Consider the following 18,023-nt stretch of genomic DNA (forward strand, 5'->3'; position numbering starts at 1 on the left):
TGCCTCGATAATTATTACAGTCAGTTTTGTCGCCTTTCTTGTGAATTGGAACAATGATTGACTCTTTCCACTCTTGTGGCAATTCTTCCTTGTTCCAGATAAGGAGAATGAGTTTGTGTATCTTGTTCCACAATTTTTCGCCTCCAGCTAAAATTAACTCAGCCGGAATTTCATCTACACCCGGAGATTTGTGTTTCTTTAATTTCTTTATAGCGGCTTCCACTTCTATTCGATTGGGTTCTGGAATATACGGTTCTGCGGTGTGTATCTCCTTTTCTCCAAGCACATTAGTTTTTGGCTGCGTGTTCAGCAAATCGTCAAAGAAATCTTTCCATCTATTTAAGAGGCTATCCGTATCAGTGAGAACTGTCCCGTCAGATTTCTTTAATATATAAGCACGAGGTTGATAGCCTTTCTTAAATTCGCTGATCCCCTTATACATGTCCCGAATATTTTTATTTTTACTATTATCTTCAAGTTCCTTAATTTTAGCTTTCAAAAAATCCCGTTTCTTTGTTCTAAAAGTTTTGGAAGTTTCCCGCGTGATATCTGCGAAATTTTGTGTAGTTATTTCATTCGGATTTTGTAGCCACCGTAATTTTGCCTGTTTTCTCTTCTCTGCTAGTTTAATACATTCTTGGTCGAACCATGGTTTGTTCCTACGTATTTCCGCGTGTCCCAATTTTTCTATTGCTGAACTTTTAATGCTATCTCTAATTTCAATCCAAGTATCCTCAACACTAGTGCACTCCGAGTCTTCTAAAACCGAGAATTTATTCGAAACTTCAATCTGGTATTCCTCTCTTACCTGGATCTCTTCTAATTTCTTTAAATTAAATCTCTCCGTTTTCGGACATTGAGTACTACCTTTATTCAACGATAATCTCTATCGTATTATCGCTGCTACCAGGTAGTGATCAGTGTCACAATCAGCCCCTCTAAACGACCGGACGTCAATTATGCTAGATTGTCTTCTTCTATCTACTAAAACGTGATCAATTTGATTATGTGTTTTTCCGTCTGGTGATGTCCAAGTGTATTTATGAACGTCGCGATGTGGGAATTTTGTACTCTTCACGATTAGGTTTTTGGATGTTGCAAAGTTCACGAGTCTAACACCGTTGTCATTACTTTCCTTATGCAAACTTTCGTTCCCTATAATCGGTTTGAAAATATCCTCTCGTCCTACCTTCGCATTGAAATCCCCTAATAGAATCTTCATATGGTATCGCGGGAGTTGGTCAAATATCCGTTCCACTTCTTCGTAAAAACTATCTTTTATATCGTCACCCTTATCTTCAGTTGGAACATGTACATTTAAAACAATAATATCACACCACCGTCCCTTAAGAGTAATAAAAGAAAGTCTGTCAGTAACAAATTCAACCCGTTTAATTGCTAGTAATATTCGTTTGTGAACGAAAAACCCTGTTCCTAACTGGTGATTTTTATTTCCTTCCCCGTAAAAGAACGTAAAATTTCCGGAATTCTCAGATCCATTTCCTTCCCACCTAACTTCCTGAACTCCTACTAAGTCCATCCTGTATTTCTCTAACTCACTCGTTACAGATTTTAACGCGCCTGCCCTATAAAGACTTCTAATATTCCATGTTCCAAATCTCATGTCCATTTTCTTTTGCTGATGTCGTGCCAAGTTATCAGTCCTTGTCCGAGGCTTTTGTGAATGTTTCTGAACAAGTACCTTTTTTTACAGGATGAGGGTGTTAGCCTTACCCAAACCCCCAAGCTGGAGGACCACTCCTAGTCGTCTGTCCGCGACTGCTTATTCAGTATATTCGCAGCTAACCTCTATATCTAGAGGCCTTCTCCTCGATCCGCAACCTGAGGACGCGCCATGCCGTGGTTACAGAAACCCACGTTACACGGAGAAAAACATATGTATTAGCAAATTTTGAAATAAAAAAGTGTTTCTCTGTTAGGAAGCCCACCTGACTCCTACAGATCCCCTCCCCCTTTGCCCTGCTCGGACGCAGATTAGATTCAATACTAGCTCGTGGTTACCATCTAATATACTATATAGTTAAAGTACTGTGTACGTTGTATCTGTAAAGATAAAACAATGTCATATGTAGCTATTTTATAGTTGATTTCCGTAGTTGGCAAGGTTTGGACGGACATTTTGAAAGTAGTTTCATGAATTAGGTGTTCAAATTTCACAACTTAAGATAAATAAACGAAGTTAAGTAAGTACAAAACTAACGTTATTGCCACTCGGTATATTTTTGGAGTGTCAATGGGGCCCGACCGTTCCCCTCAAATATTTAGACTAATTTGACTTCGATTTTGTATTAATTATAGAGAAGTCTCACCTGAATTTTAAAAGTTCGCCTTTTGTTAACCTGCTCGTGTTAAAAGAAATTGAATATAACGGTTAGTTCAGGTGTTTATAGCCTTGAATGTTTAACCAGTTGGAAACTGTGTTGAATCGTAATGTTGTTCTTTCGTTTACTGGTTCGAGTATTGTTTCTATTTTAATCACTGAGAAAATGTTTTGATACCCACTCAACACATAGACCTACTTCGAGATTATGTGTTTTGTTTTGCATAGTTTGACATGAACTATCACTGCCTTAATAGGAACACAAACAAATACTGTGACTTTTTGTAATACGGGTTACCTAGGGTTTGAGATACCTACCAAACAGTGATGTAATGCAAATTTTTTAGGTGGGTATATACGCTCCAGATATTGTATATATATATATATATATATAGGGTGTTTCAAAAGAACACCGACAACAAGATAAGACAAAAAGTATAGACCAACCTGGGAGCACAAATGCTTCCTTTCGGAGTTATAGGCTGCTGAAAACATGAAAAAATGAACTTTAAAGATCCATAGCTCCAAAACTATGAGACCTACGGTAGTCGTGTCAAGACTTTATTTAGGAACTAGTGTGTGCCCTATTCAAATATCCACGTTTCAGAACCATGTGGTACTTCTGCAACAATTTTTTATATAGTAGTTGGTGAGTAGGCTACTTCAAATTATATGATGGTAGCCAAACTTCCTCTATAAAAATGGTTGCGTGCGTACCTTACGATTCTGAAACGTAGATTTTTGGATAGGGCACATATTAGTTCTTAGGTAAAGTTTTTACCCGACTACAGTAGATCCCATAGTATTGGAGCTATAGACATTTAAAGTTCATTTTTCCATGTTTTCGGCAGGCCATAACTCCGAAAGGAAGCATTTGTGTACCCAGATTGGTCTATATTTTTTGTCGTCAGGAATCACCTCCCAAACGTTGTCGGTGTTGTTTTGAAGCACCCTCTATATATATATATATATATATATATATATATATATATATATATATATATATATATTGGTGTTTCATAATACCTATTACAACGCCTGGAGGTTGAAAGTAAACACGAAAACATGCAAGAAATGTTTAATACTACATGGAAGTCGAAAGCAGCGTCCTTTCTGAGCTATGGGCACGGGAAAGTGCAGAAAATTGAACTTCGAGCATAAATAGCGTAAAGACTAATAGTGTTTGAAGAAGCGGTATGGTGAATTTCAGAGGAAACTATATTTGTATTTTCAAAACATACCACATTCAAGATGGTCGGGAAATTACGCAAGATTTTATTAAACCTTGACCCATTCAATTCACAATTATCTATGAGACCTTGACTTAGTTTGTGAAATTTTGTATTTACTTTCCCCAAACCCTTGCACTTGGTATTTCCTGACAACACAAGTGTCGTACCCACTAAACAGGCCTTGGCCGATACCTTCCTAAACGCTTTACATTGTTATTGTTGTTAACTTTCCAGTACAAACTGGTTGGTGATTGTTAAATAATATTTCTAAATAAAACTTGTAAACTAAAAAGTGGGAGCTTTTCAAATTTTTAAATTCAAATGTGAATTTTTAATTTAAATAAAATAAATCCTAGGAAGCAAGTAAGAAATCCCGCAAGTCTAGCTCTTCTACACTGCTTGACAAAATGCTAAGAAACAACTGTTTTTGCCACGTAACATTCCAGGCAGCCGACCAATTACAGTCAAATACAATGCAGAGGACTTAGTTGAGCAGGACCCGTTATCTGTATAAGATGCAGGGCACGAAAGCTTGGTATTCAGTCGAAAGTGCATGCAGTGAGGTGTTTGGCGTATATAGCGCCGTAGGTGGTGGAACTCTGTTCTGCGCAATTTAGAGTAGTGGGGCAATAATTAAGTGCAACATGGCTTCAAGACAATATATGAGTGTGTACGATCGTGGACATGCAAGTATACGGCTGGAATCTGGCCAAAATATTACTACTCTGGTGGCATGGGAGTGTCAAAAAGTGTCATCTCGCGATTGAAAAAGGGTGCGGAAAGTAGAAATGCGATGCGAATGCGATATGTATCTCTAGTGGCGAAGAGGAACGGACATCACAGCTGCGTCAGATAGATCTTGTAACCGCTACCGGTACACACGTATCTGCCAGAATCATTTTTCGGCGCTTGGTTTGTATGCAAGGAAGCCTGTTAAATGCACCCCACTTCAACCACGCCATCGTCGCGAACGAATACAGTGGTGTCAGGAATAAGTTGATTGGAATCAGCAACAGTGGTCCAGAGTGATGTTCTGCGATGAACCCCGTTTCACTGTGACAAGTGATTCTGCCATTAATAACTGTGCAGAGAATGGGGAACACGTTATGCACAACAGAATGTTCATGAACATGATCGCTAAGGCCAAGGTGTGATGGTGTGGGCAGGTGTTATTCACAATGACAGAACTCTGCTCCACATCTTTGAGCGAGGTAGCCGGATATCGCAGCGGTATTGCAGAGAGATTCTCCTGAATCATATTCGTAGTTTTGTGGGGTGCGGTAGATCCAGACTTCCTGTTTATGTAAATGCGCACGTACACAAGACCGCTGAAGTATGGGACGCAATTGAACGTGAATATATTACACGTATGGCCTACATGCTCTCCGGATCTCAATCCTACTGAGCATGCCTGGGATGTCTTTGGCAGATGTATTTCGAAACGAACTCTCCCTCCGCGAACCATACAAGAACTGACAATCTCCTTGCAAGGGGAATGGGACAATATCCCAGAAGGACTCCTCACTAGTTTAGTGGAAAGCATGAATAACAGATGCAAAATGTGCATTGATGTCCGAGGAGGTCACACACATCTTTCTGAGGTACTCATATCTGTGTCTCTCTAACAGAAAGATTCATTTTGCGTGGGTCTGGACATGCTCCAAGAGCGCCTTTTTCTTTTTCCGTTTTCTTCATTTTCCATGTGGCGGAATCCGTATCATTTTCCATTAGAATTAATTCCACACTGTCTCTACTGCATATATACTGCGTTTCACTTCTTTCCGCAATGTCTATTATAAGTTATTCCAAAAAATGCCATTGTTCCTTAGCATTTGACAAGCAGTATAGATAGATTACAATTTCCGTGATCAGACATTTTCTCAGATATTGAAAGGTGTTTCATCACTGCGTATTAAATTATTAAAAGTTGAGCACACTGTCAGACAAAAGGATTTTTAAAGGGCGTTTCCCGAACTTATAAGATGATGTACTATTCCAGCATTCACTTAATATGTCAAAGAAAAGCTTGGAAAAACCAGTGAGGATCTGGTTGGCTATCGATTTTTTAAAACTATCATTACTCGAACAGCTGTTTCCAGCAAAATTTAAACCTAGAGCCATTCATACAGATGTAAATTCCAATAATAATTATAAATCGATCAAGATGGTGTGAAAAAGCCTTTGCAGATCAGCTATCCTACGAAAGGTTTTTCTTCACTCGCACAAGGCAAATGTCGGAATGGAATTTATAGGCCTCAAGTAGTCTCTTTCTAATGCCGTTAAAAGACGTTATTCCTCTCACATCTTCGTCGTCAAGTCGGAGGTGCCATAAAAACCTCCATAAATTGAATAAATAAATATACTTACTTCTTTCTCTGAAGTAATACCTGGCAAATCAACATGTTCTGTGGAATTTCTTCGCTATTTCTCGATATCTTTGCTTTTACATTTTCACCAACGGAATTTACACACCTGTTGTCTTTTTTCCTTTTTAATTCTAACAATTTCTTAGACATCTTCCAAATTGTGAAGCGACTCTTAATTCGTCAATCCACAAAGAAAGTGTACACGCTACTAACCAAACATTTTCGAAGTGACGGTAGTAGTACTGATGCACGCCAAAGATTTTAAGTTGGCAACATTTTTATTTTATTTTTCCTAATACTTTTATTTTGTTTTAAAAATGAGGTATCTACAACTCCTTGCTCCTACGCAAGAACTCGTGTTGGTTGTATAGGTATAATCAAAGATTGCTGTGATACGCTCATACGCTACAAGACACCTTCCTAACTTTTGTTTTCTAGCCCCTACTGTTAACAAATTTTCTTCAAATATTTTTTATCAGAACGAAAACGAAATAACAAAGAAAAATGTTTACTTTTACCCCTTTTTTGCCCAGTAGGTTGCAAAAAACTACTACTAGTACCAGCTGCTGAGTACTTATCGAAATCAATTGCCGCTTTCTTTGATGTCAATTGCAACTACAAATGAGCAGTATTAATCCGAAATTTGCTGTTATAGTTGATGGTATTGGGAACGATGGTGAATGCTTTACACTAGACCGACAATAAGTTACATGTTTTGTTATTTTTGTGGAGATCAACGATTTCTTGGCGCGAATATATTAATTTCCTCTTTACCCTTGGACTAAAGTAAAGCCCACATTTTTCTTTTTTTCGAACCACCTGCCGCGATTAGAAAGGAAATTGTTCTATCCCATATTGCCTCGCTCAAACTGTATCTAATCGGCAGACTTTGAATTTGGATCAAAGAGGGTATGAAACCTTTAGTTATTGCTTTATGTCAAAACAGAACAACTTTAATGTCACCACATGGATATAGGCCCTACACCTTCGTTCCTCCTCACCTATCTCCCACTGATCTTTAGAAACAAAAGAGCTTCTAACGGTTTCCAAGAAAAGCATTTGGAAACAGTTCGGCTTTATTTTATTATAATACCAAAAGTCAGCTTTGAGAAGGTAGGGACATCGCGTGTGACATTTTGAGGAAAAACCATTGCAGTTTCAGACTTCTGTTTTTCATTATAAAAGGGATTCTCGGAAAATTAGATACCCATATTCACAAAACGCAAACATTTTAAAACAATTTAGATATCATTCGCAGCAACAATCTGACGAACAGCTGTTTAGTGAAAGTTTTGTTTTGAAACAGTACATAAAAAGCAGTTGTTGTATGTTCCAATAAAGTGCGTACACTATGGATCGAATGTAGCGTATACCCGCGTACTCCCTAAATTTTAGGTGGCTATACGATAGTTTCCAAAAATTAGAGGTGGGTATACGCCGTATACCCTCGTATACTCTCCATTACATCCCTGCTACCAAAGTATACAGGTTAATATTTTGTATTGAACTTCGAAAATGGTTAGCTCAATTTATATATATATATATTTTAGCTTTTGCTTTTTTATAAATTTTGGGTTTCATACATAAAACTTTTATTACAACAGATGTCACTTGTCTTAATGGAAGTGTTGTCAGCCCATTTTGAAATTGAATTGAAATTAGACATTTTTAAAAGAAAAATACGTGATACTACAATATCTGTTGTAGTAGTAAACGGAAAATATGGCTAAGGAAAAGGTGGCAAAACCGAAAACCAGGTATGAAAATAGATTTTCCCCTTTTATTAAAAAAAAAAAACTGAAAATAAACTTCGATTATTAAAATAGGTTCGGAAGAGAGTGTCTTGCATTACGCAGCCATGTCATTCATACTCTAAACAAACTGAATGAACATACACAGCATGTTAAACTATTATTGAAGTATTTTAGAACTTATTCTTACAAAAAATTATTTATATATACGAAACGTTGAATAAAGGGTAAGTCAAAATTGTTACCATTCGAATGGTAAGAAATTTGCATTTCTCAAATACGAGAATAAATTTCTATGATGGTCTCAACATGTTCAACACCAGTAACATTCAAACTCCGTACACATATTTCGCAGGGAATGGATAATACCACATCCTGTCCTTTAGGTCAATGATGTCGCGAACTGTACTGCTATACACTTTTTTTTTTCTTTCTTACCCCATAACCAAAACACACGTTTATAGGTTAGGGAATTGTGGAGGAGAGCGTAGTGGTCCTTGACGACCAACTATTAACTAGGAAATGTGTGGTCAAGATAGAAACGAACAGCAAGTATATAATGACAGTAAGATGGTGCGCTATCTTGATGTAAGTACTCTGTAAATCGGATTTGTAGTAACTCCGACATCAATAGCGTACTGCTTCAGCATCATTAAGTACACGTCTAACGTTACTGAGTGGGGGTCAATTAAAATATTGGCATAACACATGCATCTTTGGGACTTGTTTAGGATCCCGAATGACTCAAGGAATTTCGGTGTTCTAGAAAATTGTATTACCTCGGTTGGAAGTCCACTTGCGTGAAAAGTGGCTTCATAGCTAAATGTTATTACATTCAAAATATCTTCCTAGTTATTCTGAATTTCAGCATTGAAATTGACAGTATTTTTGTTTCTTTGCCTACAATATGCAATCCGACTGCATATTTTGTTCCTGCACGAAACAGTAAATGGAAAACTGAACTTCTTTCTACTTCCTACTTTCAATTTCAGAGTCCCACTCGTGCAACACGGAATACCAGTATTTTCTATATTTCGAAACCTAGACTTAAAATAGTCGCTTATGCACAGCCTTCCTAGTGTATTCAAGAGACTTCCAGCTACCATAGTATCTTTATCCCTGATGGAATTTTTCAATATGGATAGTATAAAAGTTATAAATACTGTTATGTAAGTAATTGTTAATTTTTCTGCATTATTATTGTACATTTTTCTTGTTGAAGTTTTGTTTTCCGTTGTTCCATGTTTCAGTGTAAAATGACCAACAAGCTGTGTCTGGAACTAGTCTTATAAATACACATAAACTGTGAAAACATGAAAAAGCTCTCCCATTAATCAACTCCACGCACTTTTGCACGCTGCATTCTCTCAACTGGGATTGGAATTATTCTCCCGAGTTAATGATAACTAATGGATACGTTATTGCAGTTATTAGGGTTTTCCATTTTGCCATTATTTCATTTACCATATTTTCCTTTGCCATTCTTTCCTAGAATCATTGCAGTATGTAAGTAAGAATACTATCTATCTGAAACGCCAAGACAAGGACTAAATATTTAGCAGATTGCTCAGAGTCCTGAAAGTAGTTGGAAGAGGAAACAGGCAAAGAAACTGAACGCGATGTAAGTAGAGATCAACTGGAAGAGAGTGATAATCCAATGACCATTGACGAATCAAATCTCCAGGAAATACCTGACAGTGACGATGAGTAAGGAGCGAAATTATTTTCAGCACAGTTTTACATTGTGTATCTGAGGATGATAATAGTTATATATATATATATATATATATATATATATATATATATATATATATATTCATTGTCTATGATAAAAACCTTGTTCAGACTCATATTTCTCAGCGGGACACTAGTAATTTCTAAGCAGATTTGTGTTTAATCGTACAAGTTCATATATACTGGTAACTTTGTACTACGAGAAGCAAGAAGCAAACAGAAGAACACTGACTTGACCGAGAATTAAAAAAAAAAAAAAAAGTCGAGAATGCTCCAAGAGCATTGTCAGAAGGAACTTAAAAAGAAATAATCTTTTTGAAATTTAAATGAAATTGCATATTATATTTATTTCATTAAATTCAATAGATAATACACTTACATATTTGGAACCTGCGTATTAGGGGATCTATTTAATTAGCTATGTTGAGTTGTCACTTTTAATCACCGTATATATACTGAAAATGCAGATAGTACCAGTGGCCACCGGTTACTATTTGGTACCAAAATGTTCATCATCCTCTTAGGTATTGATCAACATCAATATCATCTCTTTATGACTTAGGGCTCCTGAAATATGTTCCGGTTCCGGAAATCTCCCGACATTCGAACTTTTTTGGCCAATATCTTGGGAATGATAAGAGTGACGCGAAAAATTCTAACACTTCTTTAGATAGCTTTTATACTTTATCGAATGGAGGGCTCCAAATTGAAAAATTCGCAAATAACAGACAGACAGGTGCACGCACGCACGCGCACACACACGCACGCACACACACACACACACACACACACACACACACACACATATATATATATATATATATAGAGAGAGAGAGAGAGAGAGAGAGAGAGAATTCAGTAACAAACTTTTTAAGTTCATTGAAAAGTTAATGTTTGTGGAAAAAACAACTGGGATGTAAGATCCAACTGGATTGTAAATGTAATTTACTTTTACCAAAGTAGTTAAGGGGTAAAAACCCTGGGAAAATATAAGATATTGGAGTACTTATTAATATATGCACTGATTTTTATGGAGATTTTCATGCATATGTAGAACTCAATCTCATATCCTTTCAAGAAATGAAATGAAATCTTGAAGTTTTACGTCCCATGCATATGCCGGTTAGGATAAACGATACAGGGTGGACCATTTATTTCGATACGCCCTTGTAACTTTTAAACTAATAAATGAAAACAAAGCTGAAATTTTGAACCATATAATCATCGATAGGGGGACATTGTTTGGCATACCGTGCGATACAATCACATTAACAGTGTTGCCAGCCCAAAGCTTTTTTCATATGGCACTACGTTGAGTTATTGCATATTAAAAATCTACATGTTAAACGGAAATTTAAAATATCAGATTTGTTTCAGTGTTGCAAACTAAGGATACTACGGTACCATGAACACTGAAATTTTGACGGTCTCCACAGCAATAGCAACGCAAGTGAGACGGACTGCGCGATTGCATAGATGGCTGGCTTTCAATACATATGTGAAGATCAAAATATCATTTACAGCAACTTGATATCTCAAACGTGGAGATACTGAAAGTATTGGTAAAGTCTGCAACGCTGCTTAAAATTATGTGATTCCGGAAACTTGTAATTACACCTACCAAAAAGTACAGAAAAATGGAAACCAGAAATCAAGGAGCTATGTATGAATAGCAATAATATAGTCATCCTGCGCTTTAGCGACGTGAATCAAAACCTAGTGATTTCAGTGTTGCAACAAACTAATAATAAAAGTCTGAAGATAAAAAATAGCCAGTGCTCAAAACTATATATTCAATCTGCAATTCTCGCGTTCACACGTTAGTGAAGTTACCCACGATTAATCTCGAAAGTGGTCAACCACGACTTCTGCGCAGGGGTGTCCAAAGGTGTTAGGTGAAAGTAAGTGGGATGTTCTTTTCGGCGGAAATAACATTATAGTATACCACAATGGAAGAAAATACAGCAAGATTCGTAACAAAATAAAAGTATAGAGTGCAGTAACGAAATATTACTTAATAATTTAATTTTAACTAAATGAAATCTTTGAGTTTCACGTCCCACAGTATGCCGGCTAGGCTAAAAGAGACGGTGATTATGAGAAATGAATGAAGTGGTGGAATGAAGAAAGTGGGAGGAAACGGGAGAACCCCGAGGAAACCCACGCACACAGTGTTTGTCCGCCACAAAGTTATCTTGGCGGGGGCTGGGATCGAACCCGGAACCCCAAACACCAGAGATTAACGCTCTACCACTGAGTCAAGAAATAAACAAAAAATATTTATTCCTAATTTTTTTGAACAACTCATTCAAAACATTTAATTGAAAAATATATATTGGTAGTCGCACGCTCTTTAAGTATTCACAAAACTATTGTCTATAAATTAATTTCCTCGTATCATAAAACTAGCAGTATCCGAAGTGATATCTACTGCCGCTCGAAGACCTAGTGGCGCCAACAACAGATTTAATTTCATCAGTGGAAAAATTTTCGTGGCTAATACCTGTATCATTCAAGATTGTACAAAAACAGTAGCGTCACTTTAGGTATTGCCCAGGGGGGACAGATAGCACCGACGTAAGACTTCCATGTTTTCATTATTATGTCACTGAAGCATATGCTTCTCAAGCCAACTCAGGGGGCAAATGATCCCCTCTGTCCTCCCCAAATTACGCCCTCACCAGAAAATAATATCTCATAATTTATTTCAATCATCTTGTAAGCATGACATGATTTTAATTGGTAGCTGGAAGCATAATGGTTGTCATTTACAGTCAAAGTAAGAAACATGACTGAAATATAGAACTAATTCAAAATTTTTCATGGCTAATACATAGCGACATTACGATGTCCTTCTAGATTATATATATATATACATACACACACACACACACACATATATATATATATATATATATATATATATATATATATATATATATATATATATATATAATTTATTTCACTCGTCTAACAAGAATATAACAGTCTCAAATGAAATTCTTCTAAGTTAGGCCGGAGAGCGCATCAATAACAGGTCAAAATTAGGGATCTGTTACAAGTGGAACGAAAGGAAATTTTTTGTGGTTGATACCCTGAAACAGTTTTCAAAATTTACAAGGTGAGGAGGAAATACTTTATTTCTTGTCTCGTCTCATCTGTCTTCTTTCTTGGGTAACACTATACTAAGCGTAAGTGCTCATTGTATATAAATGTCAAAACATTCAATACAAATCTTGGGAAACAATCAATAGGGGTTCGCATCAATCCAAGGCAAAATTTGAGTTTAATTTGCGATAATCAGCGTGAATATTTATCTAAGCCAAGGAGCCGCGGTGGCTCAGTGGTAGACCGTTCACCTCTGATACGTGGCGTCCCTGGTTCGATTCCATTTCGGTTCAAGTGCACTTTGATATGCACAAACACCGTGTGCGTGGGTTTTCTCGGGATTTTCCCTCTTCCTCCCACTTTCTTCTTTCACTCATTTCTCATTATCACCGTCTCCTTTTGCCTACACGACCTAACGTTGGACGTAAAACTGAAAGATTTCATTTCATTTTCTCCACGCCAAAGCTTTTCCTTAGGTGGTTTAATAATTAAATTGGTATTTACGTGAACACAAGCGAATTACTTCAGTAAAACAGCTAATTAAGTAACGCTATATGATGATTGAAAATGAAATCTTTGAGTTTTACGTCCCACGGTTATGCCGGTTAGGCTAAAGGAGACGGTGATGATGAGAGATGAGTCAAATGGTGGAAAATGAAGAAAGTGGGAGGAAACGGGAGAACCCCGAGGAAACCCACGAGCACGGTGTTTGTCCACCACAAAGTCCACACGGCGCGAGCTGGGATCGAACCAGGGACCCCAAGCACCGGAGGTGAACGCTCTACCACTGAGCCACCGCGCCCCCCTATATGATGATTGAATTTAAAGTAAACTTAATAGTGCAGATGCGAACTGTAATCAATGATTTAAATTTCTTCGTGTTTTTGAATTAATTTTCGTTTGAGTACAGAACAAGAATATCTAGAAAGTCATGGGAATATCCCGTGGAAATGCGCACTTCTAGGTCAGATAGAACAAAGAGAACTTGAAGAGGTCGATCATTTCAAATGTTTGGGAAGTATTTTGACGAAAGACGCGTACTGCACCAAGATCGAGATCAGGTTTAGAATTGCCACAACCAAACAAGCATTCAAAAAGAAAAGGTAACTCTTAAACTAGCAGCCTTATTGTTGGACTAAGGTACAAATCGGTCAAGTGCTATACATGGAGTATTGGATTTCATGGTTCAGAGACTTGGATATCACGGAAGTTAGACAAGAAATATTTAGGAAACTTCGAAATGTGTTGTTGGAGGAAAATGGAGAAGATAAAATGGACAGAGAGGGCAACAAATGAAGATGTTTTAAAACGGATAGGAGAGAAGAGGACACACTTCTAGCCAGCATCCTTCCTAGGAAGGACAATTGGATGGGACACATCTTGGGAAGAAATTGTTTTCTTCATACCGCCATAAAAGGAAAGATGGAAGAAAAGCGAGGAATAGGAAGAAGATGAACACAACTGATCGATGATTTGAAAAGTAGAAGAAAATATTGGGAGTTAAAAGAGGAAGCTGAAAATTGAGAAAGAAAGAATAAAAACTCATTAATCTCAGGAGGCAGAATACTTAATAATACAGAACAGTGTTTGGCACATAAATAAAAGAACCCTTACGTAAAAGTCTCAGCTGTCTACATTCGAAATTAACCGTGGGTAACCTCACTAACTCATCTATTCGAACGCCATAAGTACAGATTGAATGTTTAGTCTTGTGCACTGGCAATACAGTACAACCCCTCAAATCCGAAGAGATTGGGGCTGAAGCCTGTTCGGATTTCGGGGGGTTCGGATTACCCGGGAAATAATATTACGTACTTATTTCTTCACTGAATTGGCGGTAAAACAACGACTGAGGTTAGACAGGGTGGCCCAGTGGTCGAAAGGGCAGTGACCTTGACTGGCGGGTGTACACTCATGTCCAAAATGATTGTCGCATATCTATAACTGTCTTCTTGTAAGAATATAATTAGATAATGATTTTGAATAAATATTAAGTCTAAAAATGTTAAAACCTTAAAAAAAAAAAAAACTAAATTTGTGTGATTAAATCTATTTTTTTCATTTTCCAACTGTAGTTAATTTTTTTCCCTGAGAACGTGTTCGGATTTGCCGGGTTTTCGGATTTGAGGGGTTGTACTGTATTATTTTGTGGATAACTCTACGAATTTCATTACAAGTAAGTTGCAACACTGGAATCACTAGATTTTAATTCACACAGTGAAGTCCAGGATTACCGTAATAAAACTAATTATGACTGCTCCTCACCTCCGCAAGCCACCCCTTAGATCAAATAGCCAACTAAGGCCTTTCTTTAAATATTTGTCCCGGAATAATTCAACCCATAGTTGGAAATGCTACTCTTAGCAGAGACGAAGTTCGGCCACCACTGATGAAAAATTAGAATCATCTCACGATTTGTTTATAAATACAACGTCCGAACACTTGGAATAAACACTACAGTGCAAAAACGCAAACCAACCTGTGCTACGTAACCACTGAAAAGCACAAATGATATTTTACAGTCAGGGCAGGACGAAGCCGATGATGTAACGCGTCTGTGCTAATCAGGCGCGTCGGCAACCACAGATATGAATAAGTGAGCGTAGGGAAAGCATACTGTGTTCCTCGTAATATCAAATGCTTTACGTATGAAACAGCTTTATCGTTACGCATTGTAGAGTAAGTTAAAGTAGATCTAGTATAACATAAGAGGTTCGTTTAGTACTTGTAGGTCGTTTTTACAAGTACCCTAATGTGGGTTTTTGCAGCATACGAGTTCCTACAGCACTGTTGATAGTTTTACACTAGTATCCCTACACTTATAATTGTAAACATAAAATACAGCTATTTCTTTATATGCAGTGTTCAATTTTCCCAGAAATTTTGTTCTGCAGATGTGGGTTAGAAGTATTCAAAAATTTCTTATGCAAAAAATTGAGTTTACAGAAGAAAGAGAGCAGCGAAATGGTTTCGGATATTACATCGTTCCCTTGTTCACTGTGGAGTATTTAAATTTAAGATTACGCTTCTGCAACATCTGCGTTTACATGGATACCCGCTATTACTGATGCGCTTGTTTTCTACGGAAGTTCCCACTAACCTGCGCGGGACCACCTGTTATGCTCCTCCACTGACTACGATTAAATTCGTGCTTTTCAGTAGCAACCTAACAGATTGGCTGTTTTTTGCACTCTTTAATTTTTACGCTGTTCGATCGCGTATTTTTACCGATAAAAGGTTAAGCCCTCCTAAAGTCAATCTTGCACATAGGGCACACAGGTCATAATATAACTATCGTTTAGAAGTTATGTTTCCAAGCAATTTGTTAAGTGAAATACCCTGGCTTACATTTGCGGAATATATCCCACTACATGTGAATTTTGCAAAATGTGGTGTTGAAAAAGTAAACCTGCGTATTAGTATTATTACAAAGAACCTCTGGGTTATTTTATCGTGCAGATTTACTGTACGGACCCACATCTTTGTAAAATTTACGGAAAAAAAGGTAATATTATATTAACAGACCAGTGTGTAAATATCTTGTGTTCTTAACGTGAGCAAAGAGACTAACCTTTTAAGCACGGATTCGCATATAAGGTAGCCATTAACGATAGTACACAAAGTGAAATGAAGTATCTGAAGTCAGTGTGCTAACTCGTAACGCGGAACCATAGAAGTGTTCCGGAGGTAAGGGATCTATATATATTTGTAAAATTTACGTTAGTAATGTATAATATTACTCTAGAACACACATATGCAAGCAATGGAAACATACCGGGATATCACCTATAACGTCGTTCGTAATATAAATACGTAATTCAACAAGTAATATACCGGTAGGTATTTTTATGACATACAGTATTTTGCACTATCCACGGTTATGTATATACCCACTGTCACTGATACGCCTGCTCGGGAAGGTTATAGAACACAGGTCCTCCTATATAGATTAGCAGCTAGGTTGGTTCTTCTCTGTACCAAAGTTTAATATTTAATTGACATAGTATTGCCGAGTGTGCGTTAGCGACTGAAGGTGGTTTAGAGCCCTGCAGGGCACTTGTTTTGTCTTTATTACAGCTAAATGGGAAGGGAGACCTGTGTTCTAGAACCTTGCCCGCCTGTTCCCTAGGATGCATCTCCCTAATATCGCTTGGGTTCCTCTACTGGGCTCCTATCCTGACTCGGTTAGACATCATTCGTGCTTTTCAGTGACTACCTGGCACAAGTTTGTTCATACTTTATGGACTGTAGTTTTTATGCTATACGTCCAAACTATATTTATACTGAACCCTCCTAAAGTAAATCGGCTAGTACTAATGGAGCTGCTAGGGTAATGCCCAAGTTGATTAGTGTTTTTTGGTTAGCAGTTCTTATCGTGTACGTACACTGAAGACGTCCTGAAGTGAATCTGCACAGAGGAATGCAAGTCCACATTCTAAAAATACTTGTTTAGGCATTAGTGGTGTATCGCCGGACCAATTTGAAACTCGTAAAAAGTACGACAATGTATTGCATTCCGTTATACTTCATTGGAGTACATTAAGTTACGATAGATTGCGTTATTAGGCATGCAGTTTTACTATACGGATCCATAGTATTAGTAGTAGTAAGAGTAGGAGTAGAAGGAGTAGTAGGAACGAAATAGAAGCCCCGCAGCGGTTGGTTGGGTTTGTTCTCGACATGAAAGGGGCCAATTAAAGACTTGCTCAATTTTTTCTGTACATTTTACGATCTATGGGTCCGTATAGTACAACATGTGTACCTCTCCGCGAAATAATCCATCCGCCTTCACATACAGTGCCGCTCACATCCCAAACAACCAACAAATACAACCACTTTCTTAACTTCTACTATTTCTATTACCTGAATTTCACTCATGCTTCCTCAGAAACGTAAATAAATTCTCCAATTGACCCGGAAAATTTCCTAAAAATGGTCCGGTGATACAGGTCCATGTTCCGTTAAGGGGGTCCAGAACTACACTGGACCCCCTTAAGCTAACCTATCCTAACCTGACCTAAGCTAACCTAACCTAACCTGACCTGACCTAACCTAACCTAATATAACGTTATATTATGTAATCAAACCAAAATCAATAGAAAGAAGTGATGTCAAAGACACTGGACCCCCTTAACGGAACATTGACCCAGCACTTAACCCACTGTTTAAGATACAGAGTCGATTTACAGTACAAGAAGTATGTATGCAATGAATTTACGTATATATCGGTACAATATATCTGCACCTACTTTATAACAGATAGCAAACGTTTTGTACTACGAAATTTAGCTTTAATCTCTGAATTAAGGTACCTATAGAAACTCAACTAGGATTGAGTATAGCCCGCTCCTCCCAGTGATTTTTAACGAATCATAGTGATTCTAACGATTCATATTAGTTCATAATGAATCGGAATCGCATGTTATAAAGATTTAAGATGTAAATCTTGTGGTGAGGAGGCTTCAGTATAAGTAGTAGTAGTAGTAGTAGC

General features: G+C 37.4%; 1 protein-coding gene across 1 annotated transcript in view; it reads right to left on the reverse strand.

Annotated features, from left to right (window-relative positions):
• The window catches only part of ND-13A (NADH dehydrogenase (ubiquinone) 13 kDa A subunit), a 32,775-nt gene that overhangs the window by 14,322 nt on the left and 430 nt on the right, over positions 1 to 18,023 (reverse strand). The window lies entirely within an intron of this gene.

Source organism: Thermobia domestica, chromosome 18 (genome assembly GCF_964235325.1).
Source record: "Thermobia domestica chromosome 18, izTheDome1.hap1.1, whole genome shotgun sequence".
In the NCBI taxonomy this organism is placed as follows: domain Eukaryota; kingdom Metazoa; phylum Arthropoda; class Insecta; order Zygentoma; family Lepismatidae; genus Thermobia; species Thermobia domestica.